Source organism: Monodelphis domestica, chromosome 6, assembly GCF_027887165.1.
Source record: "Monodelphis domestica isolate mMonDom1 chromosome 6, mMonDom1.pri, whole genome shotgun sequence".
NCBI classification, from domain to species: Eukaryota; Metazoa; Chordata; class Mammalia; order Didelphimorphia; family Didelphidae; genus Monodelphis; species Monodelphis domestica.
The window spans coordinates 14,524,237-14,530,925 of record NC_077232.1 but is presented as its reverse complement, the minus strand read 5'-3'; positions in this window follow the sequence as shown (position 1 = coordinate 14,530,925).

The following is a 6,689-nucleotide window of genomic DNA, read 5'->3' as shown; positions in this document are numbered from 1 at the left end:
CTGAGACTATCTTCCCATCCCCTGCTGACACCACTTTGGCCATGGTGCTTCCTCCTCTGACAGGACCTAGCTCCATGTTACCAAACCTCGAGTATCACTGTTAAGATGATTAAATTGGGATTTTGACTAAATACGAGTTATAAGAATTTATCACTCAGGAGCAAACCCAGAAGGATCCAGGCAAGTTTCCAATGCAGAAAAACCCTCATGAGCTAAGCTCACTGAGACAGCAGGGAACCAAACAAGAAACTCCCTGACTTCAATAAGCTTCAAAGCTGAATGTTGAAGTCCCAAAGCTGAAAACTCCAGTCAAAAGGCCCAAAGCTCTGAGTCAAAGTCAAAGTTCAAAAACCCCAAGGAGCTGCCTTGCAAAGAGGAACTCCACAGGAGAGTCTCAAGGAGAAATTCCTTGTACAGGAAATTCTGGAGATTTAATAGTCCTTTTTTTCCCTTTCACTTCCTGTCCCTTTCCCCTTTACAGGAACCTATTGGAATCTTTCAACTTACCTAGCACGGAGTGGGATGGAGTGGTCAGTGGCCTCAAAATGAGAATCAAAATATCAAAATATAGGTATATAAAATGTTGAGTAACCAAGAATAAATTCAAATATACCCTTTTAAAGGTCCAATTTAAAGTTATTTCTATCACACAAGTCTGTAGGACAGAATGCAGCAATATTTCACTTACTCATTTGCAGCCAAGACTACAGGAAGTTGGCATACTATGAGAAAAAAAAGAACTAGAATTTTTATTTTAATATGGAAGTGTCATTCCCTGCTTTGATTTTTTGTCATTCTCAGGGATATGGGAAGCCAGGATGATAGTCAAACTTTGGTACTTGTCTGAGTACTTCACAAAGGGTTTAGATACAAGGAAGTCCTATGGCTTCACATATATCAAGTGTCACAACCTCGAGTCTCACACTAGTTTTTGTTTATTTTTTTTTACCTGTGTTGTATTTTTGGCACTATTCATGTTAAGTCTGTATTCCTTGTTTTCATCCCATTTCCTACAATAAGACACAAACATTAATCACAGTCCCATAACATTTTATCAATACATGGCATTTCCCATAGTTTAAAACTTTTGGGTATGCATTGATATTGTAGCAAGTGTGGAGATTTGACTTATCTACCTCCTGATTGTAACAATGGAGCTACTTGGTCTAACAGAATCAGGAATATCTTGTGAAAGTTACATTTCTCCACCCTATTTAGTCTAACAAGGTCAGGAATGTCTGCACCCATACTTAAAGATTAAGTATCTAGGAGTATGGCCTTTGCTAGACATGCGTAGAAACAGCTGACAGGCCCCTGGGCTGTACTAAGTCAAGCTAAGCTATCATTGGTAAAGATAAGACACAGGAAATTGATACCATTTTTCCTGGATTCAGGTCATGATGTGAAAAGTCCATTGGAACAATTTGTAGTTCAGCTTGGGATTCATGGAATTCACACAGTTTGTGCTGTAATTCCTGTATATAGGAAGTCACAATAGTATCTACCCCTAATAGTGATGTATATGCAGGGGAGAAAGGCTTAGCCTGTATAGGTGGATGTCCAAAAAGCATCTCAAATGGTGAGATGTATAGGTCTCCTCTAGTCCTGCTTTTAAGATAAAATAGGACCAGATGGAAGATTTCAGGCTATTGTGAATTTCAAAACTACGCCACACTGTTCAGACCATTCTTTGGAGGATGGGATTTAGCTATTTCCTGATAAATGACAATGGAAATACTTGGAGTAACAGAGTCAGGTCTTGGAAACTGCAATCTCCACCCTACTCAGGTAGAGATTAGGAAGGGCTGCAGTACAACTCAAGATTTAATTATTTGAGAATATGGCCCTCAACAGACATGTGCAAAAAAGAACTGCCAACCTGGGCTGTACTAAGCCAAGCTTGGGCCACCATTAGTACTTGTAAGGCACAGGAAGTGAGGTAGGGAACAGCCTCTGGAATTTACTCACTTCCTGTGAAGAGAGGTAGGCAGCAGTTGGTGCTAGGAGCTTGAGGAAAGAGGAGGCCCGCAGACAGCTTCCCTTCAGATCAGTCATGTTAGTCAAGGACTGATTTGAGTTAACCTTTTCCCCTTTTCTCCTCTCTCCTCTCCCTATCCCTTTTTCTTACTCCCATTGTGATTAAACCACCATAAACTCCATTCTGACTTGAGTGTTTCATTTTAGGAATTTCATAAGTAAATTCCTTGGCAACCATAAATTAATATAATAACAACCTTTAAAGGTGATTTTCACCTTAACACTATTTAAAATGTGTCTCAGTGCATAATTTTCCAATCATAGTTTTAATTTCTTTCTTCATCCTCTCAACTTGGCCTGAGCTCTGGGGATGATATGGAACATGGAATTTGGGAGTTATCCCTAAGCAAGAATATATCTGATATAGGACAGAATCAGTACAATGACTTCCTCTATCTGAATCCATAGGTACTGGCAGACCAAAGTGAGGAATAATCTCTTTTAAAAGCACCTTAGCAACAAAAGTCGCTGTGGCTCAGGTTGGAGGAAATTCTTCCATTCATCTGGTCAGTTCATCTACAATGAGTAGACAAAACTTATAATGTTTGGTGTTTGGCATTGCTATGAAATCTATCTGAAGGTTCTCAAAAGGTGTGTAAGCCAGAGGACGGCCACTAAAGGCTTTGCCACTAAAGGTGTGTTTGTTATATGCTTGGCAGGGAGAGCAGGCTGTACACACTTTAGAGGCTATAGTAGTTCTACCAGGGCCTATCAATACTCTCTTAACAGAGTCCGCAATGCCTGGGTATCAAATGACCATTTTTATGAATAGATTGGCAAATTTGGTGATATAAACTTCTAGGGAACCGTGGTTTTCCATCAGATGACACCCATACTCCTTTAATCTGTTTTGCTTTGAATTTTTGCTCCATTTTTTCACTTCCTTTTCATTATAGGAAAGTGTTAAATTTAAGTCATCAGTGGTGGTTAATGTTAAAATTAATTCAGGCCCTTCAATGGCTGCTAGCTTTGTAGCAGCATCTGCTCAATCATTTCCCCTAGAGACAAGGTCAGGTCCTCCTGTATGGGAGACACCACTGAAATTTATATTTTGAGATCTTACGTCCACTTTTGTGCAATTCCAAGAGAAGGTATTTACTATCTTCCTGACATCCTTCTGCATCTGTTGAGGACAAGAGTAGGTCATCTACATATTTGATTAATTTATTATTTTTAAATGTATTATTATCTGTGACTTGGCTCAGAATTTGTGCAAATAAACTCAGGCTTTCCACCAAACTTTGTGGCAGATGACTCAACTGGGAGCCCTTCCAGGTGAAAGGAAAGATATGCCTGGAGTTCTCATGTATGTGTCTGGAAAAGAAGGCTGAGCACAAGTCCACTACTGTAAAGTATGTTGCTGTGCCAGGAATACAGGAAATAATCATATGTATGTTGGAAACTACAGTGTCCCTTTATAGCATGATTGATCACAGCCCTCAAATCCTGTACAAATCTATAGTGGTGTTTGCCATGGGGCCCTATTTTTGGTTTTTTAATGGGCAGGATGGGCGAATTGTATTCAGATTTATAAGGCATTACTATTCCCTGGTCAATTAATGAGTTTATTACTGGGGTAATACCCTCAATTTCCTCCTTTGAGAGGGGATACTGAGGAATTGAAGGAGGTGGGCAAGATTGAGTTTTTATATGCACAGGATCAGCCGACTTAAGTAAGCTACATCAGAAGAAGATGTAGCCCAAAGAGACTTTGGTATTTCTGCAGCTATTACAAAGGTGGGATGCCCTCCTGACTCTGAGAGAATTACAGGGAGTAAATTGAAAGATTCCTCAGGTATTTCCAATGATAAGGAACCATCTGGGGAGCAAGTTATTGTGTCTCTGAGTTTGCATAGAACATCCTTCCCTAGCAAAATTAACAGGGAGTCAGGCATCAAAAGGAAGGAATGTTGTACTACTAGGGGCCCTACAGACAACAATCTAGGGGAAAGTCTTTTAAGTCTTTGGGGTATCTCTGAGACTCCCATTATATTCTCTTAGCCAGTGGAATATCAATGTAGATCAGGTGTACTCTTTAATACAGATTTGGATGCTCCACAGTCTAGAAGACAATCTTAATAGGTGTTACCCACCTTTAAGGTAACATGGGACCCATCAGTATAGGGAAGGTTAGTGGATAGCGACAACAGGTAGTAGGACATCAGCATCTGGAAAATCAAAGGTTGTATCCTCTGTTTCCTGTGCCCCAGCCTCACCCACACCCCAGACACCTTCATTGGATTTGAGAATTTCCTTGGGTCCCCCCTGAAGGGCACCCCCCTAAGGGGCATTAGCACCCCGAATATTCTTTGGATGAGCACCATTTCAGTTACATTGTTGTGGAGTTGGTTTGATTTATCATTTCCCCAATATCTATTCCTATAAACATCATTCCTAATGTTGTGGTTTCTATTATAATTATTATAAATATTCCTATAATTATCATTTCTGTAATTGTTATTAAATTGCATATTCCTTTTGATTGCCTTGAATAAAGTTCTACACTCTATTATTCTGTGGTCCTTTTTCTCACAGAAATGGCAGGTAATGGATAAAGAATTAGATTCCTGGAGAGGGGCGAGTGCCATTGGTTGAGTATCATGCCCTCTTTCTAGTTTAGCTATTTTATCTATAAAATATGTCAATTGTTTCTCTATTTTCTCCATGAGATCATTATTCTCTTCCTCCTTTTCTTTGTTTCCCTTTGAAACATATAGAGCTGTTTTCCACAATTCTTCAAGGTCCATCTCTGGCCATCTTGGACAATGTGTTCTAAAATAATTCCTAATTACTTTGCAAGAGTTATTGACAAAGTGCCTTCTAATTTGTCTCATGAAATTTTCTTTAGAAAGGTCAAAATCCAGATATCGACCCCCAAACTCAATTATTCTGTCCATGAATCTGAAGGGTGTCTCTTCTTCATTTTGCTTAATTCTTTCAAATTCTGTCCACTTTATCTGTACTGTCTGTACACTCTCTCATTGCCCTTAAGATGGCCTCCCTACAATGGTATAGTTGTAAAAGATCCTCAGAGTTGTTATAGTCCCATTCGGGATACTGAGATGGCCAGTGTCCAGAATTGTGCCTCCAGGCTGTATTGGCATGAGAAATTATTTTATTTTTCTCACGTCCAGTTAAAAAAAAACCTATAGCAAGTTTTCAACATCTTTGTAAGACAGATTATACTGAAAAAGTATGTCTGTCATTTTTTCGTTAACAAAAAGGGATCTTGTTCATATGTGGGAATCTTTTGTGTGAATTCATTTATTTCTTTGGGAATAAATGGTATATTGTGCCTTAGAGTCACCACAACCCTATTCCATTCTATTTCAGGTACTTCTCTTGGAGGAAACAGGCCTCTAATTGAATTTGATACCTGTGGGTCAGTGGACTAAGACGAGTTTCTTTAGAAAGATGAGATTTCCTTGGGGCTAGAATTTGTTTTTGGTTGGGAGGGCATTTCCTTGGGGCTGTGATTGGGTTTTGGGCAGGAGAAGGAACAGGAGAAACTTGGACTTCAGAAGTTGGGTTTCAGAAGACATGTCTTGGGGATTAAGTTCAGCCAAGATTTGCACACCATGAGATAACCAGTCTGTTAACTGAGCTATAGGGAAGGTGTTTCCCATCTCCATTTTGGGAAAGGGAATTTCCTCATTTAGAGTTTCAGACACAGGTTTGTCAGATTCAGACCTGTTTTTGGAGGAGTGGATATTTGCCAATTGATCCTCATCAATCTGGCCTATGCCAGAGGTAGTTCAAATTTTTCTGGCCACAAGGTTTCTGAAGAAGATTAGAGGCTTCTACGTGGATAGTGTTTAGAAGGTAAAGAAGAAAGAATCAGCCTAAACTCTTGGAGAGCTCAAAGAAGACACCTCACCTGAAGTAGATTACTAGGCTTCCTCCAGTGTGGGATCAAGGGAAACTCACTGCTAAACTTGGACAATAGCAGCTGCCATGCCAAAATGCTAACAAAACTCAACACACTGCCTCCAGCCACTTCTCCGCCTCTAAATAGGTTGGAGAGAGGAAGTGTCACGAAATATATAGATGGTTTTACATCATTTTCCTGCATCTCACCTGTACCAATGGTAGCTTAATCTTGACTTAGGACAGTCAAAGGTACTATCATAGGCCATCCTCCTAGATACTTAAACCTTAAATATGGCTGTAGATTTTCCTGTTTTTGTTAGACTAAGTAGGTTGAAATAATCTAAAGTTCACAGTTAATAATATCAAAAATGAAAACAATGATCTCAACTCAAATGTAGAGTTAATAGAGACAATTTTCAAGAGTTACTATGCCCATCTATATGGCAATAAATATGCTAATTTAGGTGAAATGGACAAATATTTTCAAAAATATAAAATGCCTAAATTAGCAAAAGCAGAAATAAAATACTTTAATAATTCCATGTCAGAAAAATAAATTTAAGAAGCTATCAGGGAACTCCCCAATAAAAAATCACCTAGTGCCTTTTGGATTCACAAGAGAATTCTTTTAAACATTTAAAGAACAACTAATCTGAATACTACACAAAATATTTGACAAAATAAAGCAAAGAAGTCTTACAAAATTCATTTTATTCCACAGGACTCATAATGAAAAATGGTATTAAACACAAGAATGAGACCATATGAGTTCTGACTGATCA